The sequence below is a fragment of the Thermobia domestica genome, chromosome 4 (assembly GCF_964235325.1).
Source record: "Thermobia domestica chromosome 4, izTheDome1.hap1.1, whole genome shotgun sequence".
NCBI classification, from domain to species: Eukaryota; Metazoa; Arthropoda; class Insecta; order Zygentoma; family Lepismatidae; genus Thermobia; species Thermobia domestica.
This window is the reverse complement of record NC_137457.1, coordinates 181850464-181872066: the sequence shown is the minus strand read 5'-3', so window position 1 is coordinate 181872066 and position 21603 is coordinate 181850464. Positions and strand designations below refer to the sequence as shown.

General features: G+C 34.8%; 1 protein-coding gene across 1 annotated transcript in view; it reads right to left on the bottom strand.

Annotated features, from left to right (window-relative positions):
- LOC145682956 (uncharacterized) overlaps positions 1-21603 on the bottom strand; it is a 737495-nt gene that overhangs the window by 244079 nt on the left and 471813 nt on the right. The window lies entirely within an intron of this gene.

Here is a 21603-nt window from a genome sequence, read left to right as displayed (position 1 = left end):
TTTAGAATGACACCTTTCTATTACACACTTCACAAAATCTCACCTGCACTTGAAAAACATGTCAATTTTCGAGAGTGTCTGTCTGCGAAGAATCGTTTGGTTTAGAAGAGGTATTTCTATTGTATCTATTAATATACCATCAATTTTGTTTGTAAGTGAATATCTAATTAATTTATATCTTCTGGATATATATTCAAATTCATATATGGAAACGTACAATTGAAATGAAATTATGTAGGTGTTACAAATTGCAGCAATTTTTAAATGTTCATAAATTGCAAACTACACACTATTCATTCCCTCGATTTGTAAGTATACATGAACATATGATGTAATCAGAGCGGATCGTGAGGGAAGTCACGTTGGCAAAAGTAATGTTTTATTGCCTAAAACTAGACGGAAAAAATATCTAATACAGTCATTCGTATAGATTTAGTACGGCAAACCACCTTCTTTCTGTTTGTTTGATGCGATAAAACTTTAGTTTTTGTAAATGTGACTTCCCTTAGGTGCTAACTCTGAATATAATATAAATATAATAATATCTCCAAGGGGTCTATATCAATTTATGCAAATATTATATTGGCTACTTTGTACTTTTGAAACCATTTCCTCCTGGAACTTAATTCACCTTAAAAATGCATAGAAATTTATCATCAACCTAAGATTAAGTAATGGACAATAGATTAACAATATATCTCTTCATTTTTTTAAATTTATGTTTAAGTAAAAAACAAATATGGTAATTAGAAATAATTCCGAGGGATGATATTTGATACTTTTGTATTCTGAAACCTCTAGCGCAATGGTATATAATATATTGAACCTGTCTCATTAGTTTGGTAGATCAGTGCTTCTAATGCATGATATAACTCGCTTGGCGATGCAGATGTAGAACGCGATGGCGCTATAGAGGAAGTTGTTTCCTACAATTGTTGTTCATCAATAAAAATTTGTTAAAGCTTAGAGCGTACGGTTAGCTTCCTATGTGTTGAGACTGATTTTAAAAATGGGTGCATGAAAAACTGGTAATCACTCTCATTGTGCATAGCATTATTTTTAAGATAAACTATCTTTTCACCAACGCGAATAGTTTTTGACTGAAGTGATATGACTGCTACACCAGCATTTTCATGGGATGGTTCGGGTAACAGTAATTCGTCTGGAACAGTCTCATCTGTGGTGGCAATTGCCTGCTGTACCTCCGAAGGCGGTAAGTTTCTACATGTTCCGAAGGAATATTCCATGAGGAAACTCTTGGTATCATTGCTTCAGAGAGAACCATTAAGATTTAAAATGAGGCCAGGACGATGCCGATTGTGACTAGCTGCGTTACCCGAACGACCTGACTTCCCTCTCTTTAATTCATTCCTAAATGCGTCCCGTAATACTCTCCATCGAGCTCTCAACTTTTCCTCTGTAGATATTAAACATGTAATATTTAGTATTTTTAGTCTCTCAAATAATGAAGCATTACACTCTAATTAATTTATAAACTTTGTTTAGTCTCTAATTTGCATCCGGAAAGAAAGAGTAAATAAAGTAGCATCACCAGCTTCACTATCTTCGAGAAAAAGGGACGGGAAAATAAACCGAAACTACTGAACAGGCCATTACCTAGAAGTTAATCGAGCTTGCAAGTGTATCATTTATTTAATGTAAACTTGCACCAATTGATACCATTATAAACATATCCTCTTTTGTTACCTGAGGGATATATCCGCAACGTTAGTTATAATATTTAAGGTAAAATAAAGGGATACGGTGATTTACTGGTAAAGTGCTCAACTATGGGGCTAGGAGTCCCTAGTTTTATCCCAGGCCATGTCAATTAGTAGTGAACATCATGTTGTCCGCTAGTTTTCTCGGGGTTCTCCAAATTCCTCTCATATTCTTATTCCGTCAATCTCTTTCATAATAATTAAATAATCTTCTGTCTCATTTAGCCTACAGGACATAAAGTAGGACGTAAAACTTAACACATATTTCATTTCGTTTTTAAGTAAACATATTTTAATGTAGTAAAAAGTATTCCATGTATCTTTATTCCCTCTTTCTTTTCATTTCAAGTACTCCCATGCGCAATAAAAATTGCGCGTATACTGTAATTCACGATTTTTCGCATTTATTCCATTTTCCTTACGTTTGAGGATAAAATTCAGTTGTTAGTATGTGGAGATAATAGAAAGCAATCCATCTAAGGAGATATTTCCAAACAAATAGTAAAATAATAAAAATATAAGCAGAAAACAAAATTATGCTCGGTTTTGTGTATACTGGCAATCATGATTTCTAGGGATTTTTTCAGTAGCAAAGCACGATTGCGGAGGGAAATTGACAATAGGCAGTGAACGAGCTGGCGTAAGGAACTGGAAAGTGAAGTAAAATATTGAATTTATTGGCTTAAACCTAGTGTCTAAATGGTTTACCAAATATAAATTAGCTTCTGTAACCGAGATGTCGTACGGAAATATAGAAAGAAAGAGGAAATCTCCTGTCTTGTGGTTGGAAGTGACATGCGCTATGGATATTAACATTTATTTGTTAAGAAAAAGAGAACAAGCAAAAAGTAGTTTCCATGGTTAGGTGGGTTGCGTGGTGGATTAATAATTCTTACACTATTTTGACACAAGATCGAATCCCATCCCATCCATTTTAAATACAAAACATTACAATTTTCATGTTAATAAGAACCGAAGCAATATAATAAGGACAGAACTTATTGATATTTTGCTGTAATGACGGATTTATCCAGGATTAGAGTACTATTGGTAATACTATTATTTCCAGTACATGCTGTTGTATAACTTCTCTCATCCTGTTTTCTTGGAAAAAGAACAATTTTGTCTCCAACAAAGTGTGAAGGATATATACGAACAGAAAAAGATATCTTAATACCAAACGTGATTTATCGTGACGAAATGGCCTAGTTTGCCATTAAAAAACAAAGGAAATTATTGAAGTTGGCTTCTCTTTTGCTTTTAGCTAAAAAAGTATTTTTTTCTTTATAAGACTATACTTTATAAGACGAGGTGTGTGATCATACCCACAAATTTAGCTAGGGAGTGAAAGATAATTGTTTATACAAACATTTTACAAGTTTAGGTGCGTGAAACACCAATACATCATGGTCTCGCTTATCCGACTTTCCTTTGTTCCACATACCGTATGATCCGACATATCATTGCAGATAAGCACCAATCGGCAAGAAGAACTGCAAGTTGTGGTCTTAATTTATTTTCATGCTCTGGAGTTTATCGCCTAGCGCGCCCGTCTTCACCTTGACTCATATGTCTATCATTAGTGCAGACACATATACATGTTTTCTATTCGGAGGGGGCCCAACACGAATCCTCGTAAGCACATAATTCTAATGTTTTAAATACATCATTAATAATAACAATAATAATAATAATAATAATAATAATAATAATAATAATAATAATAATGTTTAAATGTTTAAATGTTTATTAGCGACAAACAGCTACAGACACAAAGTGCCCCAAAGAAGGATTATACAAATATAGGGCGCTTACATTTAAACAACATAAAAATGAAACATGCAAAAAATACATGCAATGGTTATTACAGATAAAAATACAATGAAAACATAATGAGAAAACAAATAAGCAGAAATATCATTTAAGTACATCTCAAAAAATGTACACCCAGTCATGAGACTAATATAACATATTGATATGCGTATACAGTAGGAAAAAAAGTATATAACATATTAAAAGGAACATACATATAGTCAAAGTTACAAATGAAAATCCATGAAAATCATAAAATAATATAAGCGTAATTTTCAAATCAATTGACACCTTAATTAAAGTACACTCATTCAAAGACAGAAATAAAAAAAATAATAAGACAAATTTACCAAAGAATACAAAATAAGCATATGGCATGTAAAACTTATAACCAAGATAATAATAATAATAAAAGAAGTGTAGTATCCAAAAAGAAAGCAAGGATAAAAGAAAAAGGGTGATAGGAAAAGAGAAAGAAAGTTAAAAGAGAGAACAAGAAAACAACCTAAAAAGTTTTAAAAAATTCTCAAATGACACCTTACAAGTTAACGAAAAAAATTATATATCCTTTAGAATTTTAATTAATTGTGAACGAATTGTAATAAAATTACTTTGAAAGATATCAATAGCATAGTAATACTTATTGGCTGTATCTATAGTTTTATAAATTGAACACTTTAGGATAGGAACATTCGAAACAAAAGGTACAAAAATTATAACATTGCGATATGGAATTCTTATGGACCATAGACCATCAATAGAAAAGACACCTTGAAGAATATTATGAAAGAAACTGAAATCAAAGATACATCGCCTATCAGTTAGAGGCAAATAAAGGTCTTTAGATATGCAAGACAAACTCTTATCTTTGAAGTGTTTAAACTTCCATCGTAACCAAGTCAAAAAATTGTTTTGAACAGATTCTATAGCATTTACAAAATACTTAGTTTCACAGTTCCAAATAACAGTGCAGTACTCCAGATGGGATCGAACATTGCAAATGTACAGTCTTACAAATGTTGTCATTCGAAAAATTACGGCATAGACATTTTAACATAGCTAAGTTCTTCCTAGCCTTAGAAATTATTACCTGTAAATGCTTATTGAATAATAACTTGTTATCCAAAATTATTCCTAAATCCTTGACATAGGCGCCAAAATCGATTCTCTGTTTACCGACTGTATAATTATACAAAAGAAGATCAGTTTTCCTTGAGAAATTTATGCCTTTAGTTTTGGTAATATTCAAAGGCAAAAAATTGGTTTCAGACCACTTGACCACTAATTCAATATTATCTTGCAAGGTTACTTGATCTTGAAAGGTTTTGATTTTTTTAAAAAAATTTATGTCATCGGCATACATCAAATATCTACAATTTAACTTCTCAGGTGGATCATTTGCATACAACAAAGACAACAACGGAACAAGATTAGAGCCTTGAGGCACATCAGATGTTATATTAAGAATAGAAGACATATAGCCATTATACATTACTTTGAATTTCCTATTATTTAAGTACGAATTTAGCCACTTTATTATTTGATTCATTTGTTTGTACTTATACAACTTACTTATTAATAAGTGATGAGGTAATTTGTCAAAAGCTTCGGCAAAATCAAAGTAAATAACATCTGTCTGACCACCCGATCGAATAACAGAAAACAAACTATGTACAAAGCATGCCAAATTTGTAGTAACTGATTCACCATTTATAAACCCATGTTGATTTATATCCAACTGATCACGTACAGCATTATAAAAGTAGTTGTACATTATTTATTCAAAAATTTTAGGAATAACATTCTTTCTAGATATTGGACTATAATCGTTAATTTTTCACCTTTATTCTTAGGTATTGGTGTTACGGCTACAATTTTCCAGGCTTCAGGATAAATGCTTCCATTTAAACTCCAATTAAACAAAGATGCTAACACTGGTGAGATTATCTCAGCTACACCTTTTTTTATAAAAACAGGTATTCCATCTATACCTGACGCACATTTAGTCTTTAAGGATTTAATACCATCTCTTATATTTCTAGTTGTAACAGGATGTATTTTGGTTATACAAAAAGTTTCTGATGATGTTAAATAATTATTTTTATTGCTAATATTTGAAAATGTATGGTAGACTGATTCGAAATACTCTGCAAACAAATTTGCCAACGACTCGCAGTCGGTAACTAAAGAATCATTTACTACTATTCCAGTTGCAGTCTTGTTATTACCCTTAGATACATATCTCCAAAATTTCTCAGGACTACTTTTTAATTGATTTTCCATTTTAATATAGTGAATACGTTTGTCATCTTTTAACTGAGTCTTAAAAGCCTTGCGGTAGTTAGAAGATAATAAATAGTCTTCATGTTTTAATGTATTTTTGTACTTTTTATGAGCTAAGTTCTTTGCTTTTAATAAACAGATTTTTTGGAGTACCACGACGGATATTTAGATATTCTTGGCCTAGATTTCGGAATATTTGTTTCCGTAGGTAATACAATTCCTTTCTAAAAATCAAAAACAGCTTCATTTATATCTGGTTTTAACAAGATATTATACCAATCTATATTAGCCAGTTGTTGATATAATGCATAATAATCACCTCTAACAAATTGATAACGTTCGGAAAACTATTTTACAACCTTTAGGTAAAACCACAATGATTTCAATCGGATAATAAAAAATATCAGGATAGACCATGCACTGATTGGTTTTTCTTGACATAGAAGTAGCATTTGTGATAACAAGATCAAGAGCAGAAACTGAAGGTTCAACACACAGGTTAGTATTTTCCAAAAAAGAAAAAAAAAATAGACAATTGCTGAAACTTCAATTTGCAGTAGTAATGTGTTCCTGGAAGCTGTTCATTATTTAACCTATCAACTTTGGATATATTGAAATCTCCGAGAATCAGTATATCATTTTTCAAAGGATTTAACCTACTAGAAATATGGTTCAAATAATTTTCAAAATTCACACGGGAAAAAGTTGGTTGAAAATAAACACACGATATTAAAAGATTCTTTCCAGTATTACATTTTAATTCAATCCACACACATTCACTTTAAGTTCAAGATCAGGCCTGTGATTCATCATAAAGTTTTTCTTTATTGCTATCAAAGTTCCACCACCTCTTTGACATGACTCTTCACTATATAATCTGTCGGCACTAAAGCATGTATAGGTATCTTTGAAATAATCGTAGTCTCTATGAATATCGGATAACCATGTTTCTATTACTGCAATTATATCATATTCACAGTCACAAATTGAAGAGAAGAACTCACTACTTTTAGTTCTAAGTAAACGAACATTTTTTTAAACACAATGCTAGCATGCTGAAGGCATGCTAGCCCCTTACAAGGGTTAGCCTTTTTCTCGGAAAGAGAAAGAATATTAATATAGAAAGGAGGCAGCAAGGATGGTCTAAGTGATTTAATAATTTATATTAACTTTATTGATCATAAATTATATAGTATTAAAGTACCATAGTAGGCATTATGGCCTTTAGCCCTAATCATTAGGATGGGTGATGAGATGGAGATGAGAGTGCACTGAACGCCACAACACAGTAAAGGGAATTGTTAGTTAGACGAATGCATGTTATCTTCCGATCCTGTGGCTGCTCAGGATCATGATGAGAGACACAATGAGCCCTGTTAGAAGAGATAGATTACTGTGCGTATGATGGGAAGATGTAGTGCGAATCTGAATAAATGGCAAAGGCAGCTGCGATGTCTTGATCTGGATGATTTGGTGGGAGTGAATAACGGTATAAAGTAAAGTGGAGGGAGAGCGACGGGTGGCGAACAGGATGTTGGGGAGCATAACCGATATCACTGTGTAGAATATCCAGGAAAATGGGATGCTTCTGAGCCAGTCTATTGGTGATGTAGGAAAGTCAAAGCTTTTCAATGTGGTACAGGACGTGAGGAAAGGAGATGCGATCATACAGATCTTGTGTTGGGCTGGGTAGCTTTAAACGATATGCAATGCGCAGGGCGTGTCGTTCTAGGATCTTGAGCTTGTTGTAAAAGGTTGAATGTGCAGCGATCCAAGCTGTGAACCCATGGGTGAGGACGGGTCGTAGGAACACCTTATATATTGTGAGAATGGTATCTGCTAGTAGGCCCCAGGTTGTGCCAGAAAGTCGGCGAAGAAGATTCAATCTGTTGTAGGCTTTAGTGATAACCTGAGCTAAGTGAGGACGTCATGTGAGGTGAGTATCGAATGTAACGCCGAGGTACTTAACGTGTTTGGTAGGTTTGATGGGAGTATCAAGAACAGTAAGGTTCAGGCGTGTTGGGTTCGTATGGACGCAGGACCGTCTCTTAGGGTCAAGAAAAACTATTGCTTGAGTCTTCTCAGAATTTAGGCCTAATCGCCATTTCGAGCACCAACTAACAAAGATATCGATTGCAGATTGGAGTGCTGTGTTCAATTGATGGATCGTTTTGCCGAGAGCAAGAACTGCCGTGTCGTCTGCAAACTGGAAGAGATGTACATTTGAAGGAAGTGGGGGAAGATCGGCAACAAAGAGCAGATACAAAAGTGGAGATAATGCTGAGCCCTGTGGAACTCCGGAATGAATAAAGACAGGGTGTGATAAGGAGTTGTTTACGGATATCTATGTTATGCGACATGATAGAAAGTTGAAAATGAATCGGATGTAGCACATTGGTAGTTTACAGGATAGAAGCTTAAAGAAAAGCGCAATATGCCATACCTTATCAAAAGCTTTCTCAAGGTCGAATAGAATTAAACATGATGGCTGTGAGCGGTTAAAATGATTCGTAATGAGATTGGTAAGGCGTAAGAGCTGGTCATGAACACAAATGCGAGGACGGAAGCCCGCTTGATGGAGTGGAATGATGCGATGGAGAGAGAAATGTGGTTGAAGTCTGTTAACAAGAATGCGTTCGAGAATTTTGCAGAAAACAATGGTTAATTGGAATGGACGGTAAGATGATACTGAGGTAGCTGGCTTCTAAGGTTTTACAAACGTTAAGGTCTTAGAGGTTTTCCAATTGGCGGGAATGAAACCGGTACGTAAAATGAAAGTGAAAATATGGGCTAACAGGAGCAGTAAACAGAAAGGACTCCCTTTAATGTGACGGTAGGTGATAAGGTCCATGCCTGGAGCAGTGTTACGTTTGCGAGCTGTGACTTCACGAATTTCTGGAACTGTGATAGGTGTGGCAAGTTGGTCATAAACTGGAAAGGTATGATCTGTACTGGGTTGAAGATGACGAGAATCAACATTAAACGTATGTGCAGGATGGTGTCGTTCAGATCTTTCAGGAGGAAATGGCGTGAAGATGGTTTGGAGGTGATTCGCAAAGGCATCAGCTTTGGCACCTGATGTGAGTGGATGATTACCGTCAATGAGAAGGTAAGGTGTTCGAGTGAGTTTGCCAGTCAATGCATTAAATCTCTTCCAGTATTTGGTAGGATGTGAAGTTGCGTCCAGTGTATTGCACGTTTTGACCCAGTTTCTAAGTTTATAGGCTATAACGTAGCTACGAACCGTACATTGGAGTTGTCGGTGATGGCGTAGAGCCTCTTCGTTCTTTGTACGTACGTAACCTCGGTAGAAATTGTCGAGAACGTCTGATCATGTGAAGGTATTGATGTGGTAATCGAGGACGCCATGGATGTACTTGCGAGGTAGGTATATTCTCGGCAGATGCTGTATGGATAGAAGAGGTGATAGTATAAATCGCCGAGTATAGTTCATCCTAAGTATTTGGTGGCTCGAGATGTTCAAGCTTAGAAGTGAGATGAAGTCTGTAGTTATCCCAATTAGCTTTGTCAAATCTAGGGACCTCCCTCGGTGGAATGTTTACAGAACAGTGATGGCGAAAAGAACGTTTGATAGTTAACTTGACTGGAAGGTGGTCGGTGCCAAGAGGGTCTAAGACTTCGATATGGCATTTGTCGGCAAGGGTAGTTGAGGTGATGACAACATCCGCTGTGGTATCTGAGAGAGGGCGTGTTGATTTTGGAAGTTTATTCAGAATGCTAGGTATGCGTGTTGTAACGAAGTCCTGGAATTGAGCCTTCTGGCAAGCGGGTCTACTATGAATGTTAATATCGGCCATGATAATGAAGTGGCGAAAATTGTCTGCGATATACTGAAGAAAGGAGTATGGTATTGTATGGCCGGGGCGAAGGTAGATCGTCGCCAAGGTTATGTATAAAGCTTTGAAATAAACGGTTGTGATAAGATATTCTAGCAGGTTGGAAATAGGAGCTTGGAAAGTACGATAAGGTAAAAGCAAATCCAATGAGTACGCAGCCATTGGCTCGGAGGCCTGGTGTTTGATTGTCGGCTCGAAAGATCTGGTATCCTGAGAACTTACAAGACATGCGAGGTGTGAGATGGGTTTCGTTCAGTAGAAACGCTGATGCATGTTCTTCCAGAAGAAGTTGTTCGAAGAGACATTTATGTTGATTGAGGGAACTGATGTTGAGAAAGATAATAACGATATCCATAAATAAATTCATAATCTCAAACAGATGTTTCCAAGCGGGTGGTATGAAAGTGAACTCGTTGGCCTGTATAGGTGGCATTGAAGGTAACGTGGAATATGCAGCGGGCAGCATACTGTACTTGTTGTAATACATGCGGCCGTAGAAAAGGATGCACGTTTTGTAGCATTAATGTGATGAACTGAAGAAGCTGAGATACTGTAACAGGCTGAGAATCAGGTGGTATATTGGAGGAAGGAGTGTGGTCGGTCGTTGGTTCACTTTGTGCCACTAAGTGAGGTTTATCCGGTGAAGGTGCGGGTCGAGCTTGACACTTAAAGCTATAAGTCGGGTGTTGTTCAGGACAAGCAGAGCACTGCGGTGGACGCTGCAGTTTCGGACAGGTACGTGTGGAATGGAGTCCAGAAGAGTATCCGCATTTCAAATTATTCCTGCAGTTGGCGCTGGAGTGCGTGTTATATTCTTGACAACGCTCGCTGGTACTGGTCGTGCAGTGCGTGAGGGCTCGACACGATGCCGTTTACGATATATAAAAGCTCCGTTATCAAGAAGCTGGTTGATGGTGTCCTGCGATTGAGATAATACTCGGACCATGTAAGTGGGACCTCTGTCGTTTCTAATGCGGATGTACTTGGAAACTTTTCCACGAACATTTTGATACCAAATTTTAAGGTTTAGTTTCATCATGCTTAGTAGGAGAATTATGATTAGTAACTTCGCCATAATTCCGCAATCTACCATAGAAAGGACCCATGAGAATACATTTAATAATAATAATAATAATAATAATAAAAATAATAATAATAATAATAATAATATTAATAATAATAATAATAATAATAATAATAATATTAATAATAATAATAATAATAATAATAATAATAATAATAATAATAACAGTAATGCAACAGCTATGTATTTCTCTTAAACTTTACCTACTTTTCATTTATAAACCGGTTTACTTTGGAAACTGCATTATAGCACAAACAAAACGAAACATATTTTCGAGAGAAATGTAACTAAAGAAAACTGTCTGCTATGTATATCACATAACAAAAATAGCAAGAAGACATTGCGTGTATCGTTTAAATATATTAAAGTTAAAAACAGAACGGAAACGAAATGTTAATCCTATTTAAAACTGTTCTTTAATTCCACCTGGTATAATGGCATTATGGTATGTTCTTAGAATTATAACAAGAAAACAGCACATTGCCCAAAGTTTGGAGACTGACTCCAAGTAAACTGATATAAAATAACCTCAAAAGGGAGTTCACACACTATTTTTGGAGATGAGCGTCTGCTGCGGAGCAGAGATATTACCTTAAGAGCACCTAGACGTATACTGACATGCACTATATATATACTGTTTTACAACTATTTGGAATGTGTTTGAAAGTAAAGAGATGAATTTCTTTTTTATTATCATTTACCGAAAATAGGTCGATACGCCCTTATTCAAATAAGCCCTTAACTAGTAGCAACAGCCGTGTATAATTTTGATGTAGTGTAACAAGGCGTGTAAGGGTAGGAGTTATTGCTGATTGCTTGTTTCGTGGTTGCAGATAATTTTCGTAACGTTTATCGCGACTTAACTTTCGTACATCGTCCTGAAATTCTTGAGTATTGGATGATTAGTTTAGTACTTAAGTTCGTATTCCTCTTTATTTCACCTTTAGGTACCAAATTATTCCTCTGGTGCAGCGCTTAGATATCCTCCCTACTACATGCCGATCAATAATAATAATTCCGAATTACCCTAGAAGTTGTGTGTTCCTGTCTCAAAAATGTAACTATAGTTTTCATAAATGCACCCTCTCATGTACCATCACTTTTATATATAACTAAGTTATTTAAATAAGTTTAATAGTGTATCAATTTCCATGTCTGAAATTTATACTCTGATATGCTATTACTTTCCCTGTCAGTCACAAAGTTCCTTCTACATATACACATTTTCATACTATTTAATAGTTTAAGATCCAACCATGAAAATAGAAGTCTATTATTCCATGTTTTTGTTACTTTCTATTCTTAAGCAATACAGAGGTCAATTCAACAATTTATTCTTAGATTATAGGAAAACGAGACAAATATTAAAAGCAACTTGTAAAGAAGAAAAACATATCCTAAGAAACAGTTTTTAGTAACTTCTATGTTTCGTTTTCTCATCCTATTGTAAAGTGTTGTGGTATACTGGAGTATCCAAACATGTTTCTTTTTCTAACTACAATATGAAGAAATTTAAGCGAATGTCAGTAATAATACTGTGAAGATATGTGTATTTGGACACATAATGAAACATTTTATTACAAACATTTGGACATTTCATTTTAAAATTTTATGCAGTGAAAAGCACCATCGTTTATTTAATGTTGATCCTTACGAAGAACACCTGTTTCAATATTGCATTCTTATAGTTTGGAAGTTTAGTATAACTTCACAACTATGAAATGAAACTCCTTTGTCCAGAACTCTATCCGGTTGAATTGGTACGTACATAGTTCATCATACAAGTGTAATTTCTCATGTTGGGGAGAAATGCTTCAATTATGATGTGCACATTAACCATATCACTATATTAAAGAATAAATCAAGAATCATATTATAAGTGGCAGAACTTTACCCAGTACGGTATCTGCGTGCAGGACAAAATACAAGCAATATGCTTGTGAAATGGACAAAATCGAAGAGACAGAATCCAAGTGGTTTCTATTGATGGTTTCTATTGTATATCACTTACCTCTCTTAATAGTAGGAACTTCATTAATATAAGATATTACTTTCTTTCAAACCCACTATAAATTATATGCTATAAATTCTTGCTACGTCTAGACCCTGTCCGTTCGTAGTCTCCATTTCCATTTCCAGTTGTAACTTAAATTCTATAACTGTTTCTTGTCACTGGAATGATCATGCTCTACGAAATTGCTTGAATCTTAATTCTACATTCATTTTTGAATGGTATATAATCCAAACATTATATAATATCATATGATGAAATACATTCTATTCGCTTGGATTTCTTCTATCTCGCAAGAAGATTGCTAGGGTTTTATCTGCTTAGGTTCTGATACTTGCATTTTGTGTCTATCTTTTGGAAGTGATTTAGGTGAGCGGTTATGGAGTTTTCGTTTGAAATATATAATTATTTTTTTAATTATTCAATTGGAACTCTACTTAGAATAGATTGAAATAGATACCTATAAAAGTATAGACTTCAGCCATCAGTGTGTACATCATACCTGGATAAAACTCTAGTAGTAACCCATATTTCACTTTCAGCAATAGCCTTTGTCTCGTATAGCCTCAGTATTGCCCATATATAATTAAACTCTATTAAATTAACCCCAGTACTCTATAGTTGTATAATTCCTACCTTTGAATCAGAATTGTTCAATATTTCCTAACGGATAACGCAATGCATAGCAGCACGAAAGTATTTAATCGTACCGAAATTGAAATTTTACAATTTCTCATTTATTATCCAATACATTCTGCTTTGACTGTCATTTTAAAAACAGAACATAACGTTCATTATCTTAATAACTAGGGGACATTATTACTGCAATATATTTTGTTTCAAATTGATCAAATCCTTCATTATCGTTTCATATCTTCATGTTTCATTGACACTTTATGGCACAAACTTCCTGAATCTTTAGATGGGAGCTACGGCACTCATCTTTGCTATATGTGGTCTCGGGTTGTATCATCAAACAAGTTAGATTGAAAGTTCGATGTTTCGGACTTCAGTTTCACAGTTCGCGTCTCACTATAAGTACATTCTGTTTCTTATGTAAATTCATAAGGTCGTAATATATTACATAAGCATATATCCAGTGCCGTAGCTAGGTAGGAGCAACTGGGCCACGTATTATCGTTTTTGTTCTATGCCAATCAACGTAAAGCCCTGACTTCAACCGCCATACAATTCTACACTTACATAAACTATTCCCAATGATCAACAATAAGACATTCAAAGCAGGAATATTTATTTGATACATGTACTAAACAACTTTTTCTGGAATGGCAGTGACATTTCCTGATTCACATATAATTGTACTTTTATATCCCTTTTGAGCTCTTGTGTTTTTGGGCTATTTTCGAGACTTTCAGTCAAGCAGCTACTGCATCGTCACTATTTAACCTAGGATCATCGCTCATACTTCGTTCTCTTCAGAATAGAGCTGGCTTTGAAATGGTATCACTTGCATGTCCACACCATATACCAGAAGAGGGAAAATTGATGTCAAAGGGGAAATGTTGAGGGGATTTTTTTGTCCAAATTTGGGCCCCCTGCCCCCCCCCCTTGTGTGTAGATAGAGACATCCAAAAAATCTGATAAATAGTACTTGGTAAACTAAGTGTGTGTACCAAATTTCAAGTTTCTATCTTGAATAGTAAGGGCGAGAGAAATTTTATCAGGAATTCCCACCATGCCCAAAACTACCACAAAACACCATGATCTCAAGGAAAAAATTTCCTGAGACATCCCTAATTACCCTAGGGTCATGTTTCGCCCATCATTCTCTTCAGAATAGAACTGCCTTTCTGACAGTATGACTTACGTGTCTCTATCATGTACGTAAGGCGGGAAAATCCCGACCAAAGTGATTTTTTGGGACTGAAAATCCCTTTTTTCAACTTTTGCCCCTCTGGGCCCCTCTGTTTTTACGCAGAAATCGGAAAAAAATTCTGGTAAATACTACTCTGTGGACGGAATTTTTGTGTAAAATTTCAATCTTCTACGTGAAAAAATAGGCCCCCCAGGAAAAATTTCCCTACCATGCCCCACTTTTACCCTATACAGAAGTATATTTGGATAAAAATTCACTGAGACGGCCCTAATTGCCCTAGAATAATAATTCGACCGACATTCTCTTCAGAATGGAACGGCCTTTCAGACGATATGACTCACGTGTCTCCATCATGTATGTTAGCCGGGAAAATCACGACCAAAGTGATTTTTTGGGTCTAAAAATCCCTTTTTTCAGTTTTTCCCCCTCTGGGCCCCCCTGTTTTAATGCAGAGATCTGAGAAAAATCTGATAAATACTAGTAAGTAGACTGAATGTTTGTGAAGAATTTCAATCTTCTAGGTGCAAAAGTAAGCCCGCCCAAAAAACAAATATACCGACCATGTCCCATTTTTCCCTATATAGAAGTATATTCTTCAAAAAATCCCTGAGACGTCCCTAATTACCCTAGGATAATGATTCGACCGTCATTCTCTTCAGAATGAAACTGCCTTTCAGACGGTATGATTCACGTGTCTCCATCGTGTATGTGAGGGGGGAAATCCTGAGAAACGGGATTTTTGGGATAAAAATATCCCTTTTTTACACATTTGCCCCTCTGGTTCCCCCTGTTTTAACACTGACATCGGAAAAAAATATCTGGTAAATACTACTCGGTAGACTGAATGCTTGTGCAAAATTTCAACCTTCTACATTCAAAAATAAGCTCTCCAAAAAATAATGAACATAGGCTTAAAAAGGGAAAAAATACATTTTAAGATTATGACGTCATCACCTCCCATATATGAACGCAGGACGGTCTGGAACCATAGGTAATGTCTTCTACAATGTCTCTGGACTTGAAAAACAAAAAAAAACCGGCCGAAAAATCTCAAATAGAAGAGAAATAACGCAATGTACCATGAAAAATGCGTATGGTACAAAATGTACCATAAGATCCATATACCTCATTACCTCTGAGATGGAACCGGTATTTCAAGAAAGAACTAATTAGTACTTTCCTGTTACTTTTAATGCGTGACAAAGAATCACTTAGGAAAACTCTCATTGAAAGATAACGTGAGGTGTTGGTTCCACGGCTGAGTGCACACGTGCAACATTCCTTATCTTATTTCTTCCAAAGGCACACGGAAGAACACGCATTGGTTGGATGAGCACAGGGAAGACTTTTTGTTCTCTTATTCAACATTGAAATATGTGATAAAATGTGGCCCATTCAGGTGAACCAAAACAAAACTCTTGTATGAATTTCGATGTAGAATGCTACACGAAGCAATATTAGACACTCCCAGTCAATTTCAGGACAATGCTGAATGTTTGTGGGAATTTGGATAGATACGAGACAAAGCCCATAAGAAATTATTCCAGAGACATAAGAAGAAACGAAATTTTATGACAAACGTCATTCGAAATCCAATTTCAAAGTCGGAGATAAGGTGTGGATTTTGGACAGTACCATGAAGAAAAGATATACCAGTGCTTTTAGTAGACGTTATTTTGGTCCAGAAACCATTCAGGATATTGACCAAACAAATTCCTATTTTGTTAAGTTTAAGGCTGAGATAGGAAGATTCACGGTTGCAGTACAAAGTTTGAAAAAGTACTACGAGAAACAGAAAGAAAACGAGAAGAGAGAGAAGATGATGTTGACTTGGATATACAGTACGTTGTAGAAAATGATGCTACTAATGCCTTGCATGACGAAGTACAGGAAGAGAAACAAAACAGATGGAAAGAAAAAGAAGAACATTATGAAATTGTTTCTAATCCTGCGGTGAACATGACAGAAAAAGAGGAAAATATTCCATCTGTAAAATTTCGTGAGGTTTTGATTGCTAGCCAATTACCCACTTGGGCAGAAACAAGGAAGAATTGTTCCGGTTTGAAACCGAAGTCTGGTGCCAATTCTGCAATCAACAAGAAAATTAGTGTTTTTCGAGGAGTCCTCGCTATGATTAAAACTGATTCTGTTGTTAACTCTAGGAATGAATTAATTATTCCATTAGAAGGAGCAGACAGAAGTAACCAAGAAATTTGCAGAAGAAGAATTTCGTAAAGGTTGTGAAAAAAATACGTTTCTCGAAACCAGGACAAGTAAAATTTGCTCCAGGTTATAATCTTCCGGTTGATCATGTATTGTTGACGTGTGGTCACAGAGATGCGAACAAGAAGACTTTGGAGAATTGAATTAACAATTGTTTTGATTTCGTGTTCAAAAATCAGTTTTCAACTGTGGAAACGGTTTAGACCAACATTTGGACACGTTCACCGTATTGTATTGTGTATTTTCGACCAGGAGAATTGGGATCTTTATCAGCGTCTTTTAAATGTGGAATTGTCCCTTGGAAGGAGGAAAAGAAGTGGAAGATGTTTCTCTTGAATGTAGTTTTTCTTAAAAGGAACAGAATAATAATAATAATAATAAGACGGTTCTCTAGATAAGATTTGATGAATTAGAAACATCTGTGAAGTTGGTGACGAGTTTTGTTTTGACACTGGCCATGTCATTATGGAATTTCTTTGTGTTTGTTTGTGTTTCTAAGTGTGGCCGCCAATAACAATCACAACGAAGAAAAGAAGAAAAGGAGTACTCATATAGACATCATTGTTTTCTTAGTCACTTAGAACTGTTGGTTAACTTTGTAGTACTCGTCCCTTTTTCTTGGTAGTTTTATCAACAGTTTATATCTTGAATAGTTAGTATTTTGGCGCCAATAAAAAGACAGACGCAACTGTGAATTTATATTTGTATGCTATCTATTTTATGATAGTAATCATGAAGGAATTCCTAGGTTATTTTGCATTTTTCCAAATGCCTTTTATCATCCGAATGTGGATGTAAAGAAGAATGAAAAATAAATGAAATGAAATCTTTGAGTTTTACGTTCCACAATTATGCCGGTTAGGCTAAAGGAGACGGTGATGATGGAAGATGAGTGAAATGGTGGAATGAAGAAAGTGGGAGGAAACGGGAGAACCGCGAGAAAACCCACGAGCACGGTGTTTTTTCACCACAAAGTTCACTTGGCAGGGGCTGGGATCGAACCCGAGATCCCAGGCACCAGAGGTGAATACTCTACCACTAGCCACAGCGCCCCCCAAAGAAGAATGAAGTTTTCTTTTCCTGGATTATTTTGACCTGACCATTCGATTTGGTATTAGTCATTGGAAACATACTCAGTTACTGTATTCTTTAGAAAGAATATAGACTGTCATATCCTCTTGTGTAATTTTTTGTGTTTCTGAACTTTGCATTTCCTGCTGTGTATATAGTGAACTTGCGTATCTCATCATCAAATTCAGTTGGGTTTATGATTGAAGAATATTTGTGCTTTATATAGCATGTATTTCCGTATATTTGAAGAATGGACTTGATTCCACTTTTTTCTGTGGATCCAGAAACTATTACTTTCATAGAAGATGAAAAAATATATTTTTTCTGTTTTATCGCATATTTTAGTTAGGAATTTAGAAGTGTGTTTGGTGATAGTCTGTCATCTTGATTTCGTTAAGGCTTTAATATTCAGTGCAGAGGGCTATAACTCTGCCAACACGTCGTTCATTGTGGAACTAAATTCTCCACAATTCTTTTTTTTCTAAACCCTGAAATGAAAATTCTTTCGTGTTGTTTTATCTGTTCTTTCTATGAGTAGCTAAATTAATTTTTTACCGTGAAATAATTATTTGATTACAGAGTTAAATTTTATTGGTATTATAGTTTTCGTAATAACACACACACACACACACACACACACATATATATATATATATATATATATATATATATATAGGGTGTTTCAGATAAAGCATCCAGTCCTTATAAATCCGAAACATATTTCTTACCATATGATTTCTTTCCAGACTATATTTCCTGCTGTGACTTTTATTATGAAGACTGAATTTAACTACAAAGATGCTCAAATTTCTTTTTAAATAGAAAAACCTAAAAAGTAATTTTTTGTCTCCGAAATGCTTTTATTCCGGACTTTGATTTCAGGGGAGATGTGAATATATGTGTATTTGGGCACATAATGAAACATTTTATTTTGGGTTTTAGGACATTTTATTTTTAAAATATTTCTAATGAAAAGCATAATCGTTTATTTAATGTTGATCCTTATCGATTTTTTTCTAAGTTCATTTACTTTTCCTACAAGGAAATTTTAATGCTGTTTATTACTTCTACACATATAATTTCTTAATCAAAAAAATTATAGATTGTTTCCCTGCCAGCGTTCCTATTATCACCTCACCTTTTCATCGATACTAAAGAAACAGTCAACGACCCAGAATATTAACCCGGAAGTGACATCGAACAAAAACCATTCAGAGACTTTTGGAAGGGGTTGTCCGGACTAGATCGGAGACGAGTCAACATATAGCGTCAACAACGCGAGCTACGATTTAATGTTTACGAGAAGTTTACCTTGCTCTAGCCTAGAAAGCACATTGTCTTAGTTAACATCATAGCTATCGACTATAATGGATAGCTCGTTAAATAGCAATTTCAATTTCGATTGAATTCACTATCTTCGCAATACTAGTTTTCTTATGCGGGTTTCGCTAATCTTTAATTCACGAATACTTGGACGCCTAGTAGACCAGAGAGAAAGGATGGACGGGCATCAACCCACTGGAAGAAAGAAGAGGAAACACATAGATTTGCAAGTAAGTGATTAACCGAGTAAATTAACCAATCCAGAAGCCCTACCCTTTTCACCCCCTTCAACCACTTCAACATCACAATCTGTTTCCTTTTGTATATGCAGGATTTTATTTGTATGCAACCCAGGCCAGATCCTGTACTTTAAGCTCTACCAAATTCAAGATCTACAAAATTCTGGGCGAATTTTTTCAGTTCTGACATTCCCAGTTATACAATTAATTAGCACATTATGTGAACTTTCAGACTGACAAGAGGCTACTTCACAGTACGAGAGCACTCGTCAATGTATGAATTATAGTAACAAAATCGTTCAAAATTTAAAATGACATTGTCAATCCCGACAATGATGCATCAGAAATAGCGCTTTTCTAGTAAGAAATTGGGGTAAGAAAATAGATAGGATGGTTGCATATATTTTGTAATTATAGTGGTAGTATATAGTGTGAAACATATAACTTTGCAGTGATATTTAACACTTTTATATTCACATAAAGAAACGAAGAGTAAAGAAAAATTCTCTTCCAAGGATGTATGCAACTTGCACAGCAAATGAAAAGTAAGTGGTTGGTGGATGTAGAAAGCTTTTTAAACGAATTCCTTTTTGGATAATCAGTAGATTAATATTCTACAAAGTAGCGTAGCAATCAGTCACATAAAACACATAAAAGGCAAGTAGAAAGAGTAGGATAAGCTTACAACACCTGGTACACAAAAGAAACTTCATGAATGTACTAATGAAGTATATTTTCCTAAATATTTTTTTCATTATCCGCCAAGCAATATACTTTTGGGAATATTCATTTCCAATATCTATCGTAATTATACATTTCATTTTTTTGTTGTTTCAAAACATTCGTGTTTGAATTACAATTCGTGCTGTATATCTATCAATATTAAAGGTACAAGTTCCATGTATAAACTACTTTTCATTAGTAAAATTTATTACAAAAAGATTTCGATTTATTTTTAACACATGCTTCACATTCGATCTATTACAGCATTTTACCATGATTTGAGAAATTTGGATTTGGAAATTGCAATTACAACAGTCGTTCAATTCTATTTGCTATTTAAGTGAAACGACGCAGAAGGAAAGTTTCCAAATTTGCAAATTTTAATGATATCGTAACCTTGTAACTCGATTTGTTTTACTGTTTCTTGTACAGAAATTTAAACGTAAAGAAAAAGTGTGTTAATTTAAACAATAAATCCTCAGTGGTCTTCTAAACGTAAAGATTGAGTTTATTTTTAAGATAAGAGAAACGTCTAGAAACGATAATATAAGAAAGACATATTTTTGCAGTAAATTACATTTTTAAACTGTAACGAATACAATTAAAACTTGATTTGTTCGCTTCGAAAATTTTTAGATTAGTACATACGGATAACGACGAAGGGACATTTTCTTCTCACACTAAGAATGTATAAGGTACTTTGGTCTTGCTGTTCCTCGAAAACTATTAGGCAGCGATTATATGTGTCTATTCGCATGAGGTAGCTTATGAAAGATGTACATAACTATAGTAGACGGCCTCTGTCAATGTATTTTATAGTGTCATAACTGACGGTGAAAGGAACATTTTACTTCATTGTATGTGCAGAGTTTTTGGGAATACAAATTTTGAATTTTCGCTAAATATTATCTCATTATTTGTTTTAGTGGAACTGAAAATTTTGTAAAATTTGAGTTCATGATAGTGGAAAAGCTCGCGGAAAATTGTAAGTAGTTTGTGCTTAACCGAAAGTACCTATTGTCACACATTTTATCTTTTATTATCTGAGATGAAGATTTCGCATACCTTTGTAATACAAAACCATAATGAGAAAAATTAGTTAATATAGTTTCTCCGACAATCTGCACTTTTGTGCAAGAAGAGATTGGGATCTACACCTTTTAATTTAGCACAGGAAAAAATTAGTTTTCTTCTGAGATCTCAAATCTCTAGACATATTGCAGAATGGCCAGTAAATATAATTTTAAATGAAAACTAAAACGTATAATAAATATGAAATACTAATATCCTTCTTGAATAGTAACTTAAGAATAAAACAGAGTTCTAAGAAATTACATTCCCCGCGATGTGATTTGATAAATATAATATTGTACTATATTTAAGAAGTACTGTGCACGTGACTTAATATAGAAAGATAAG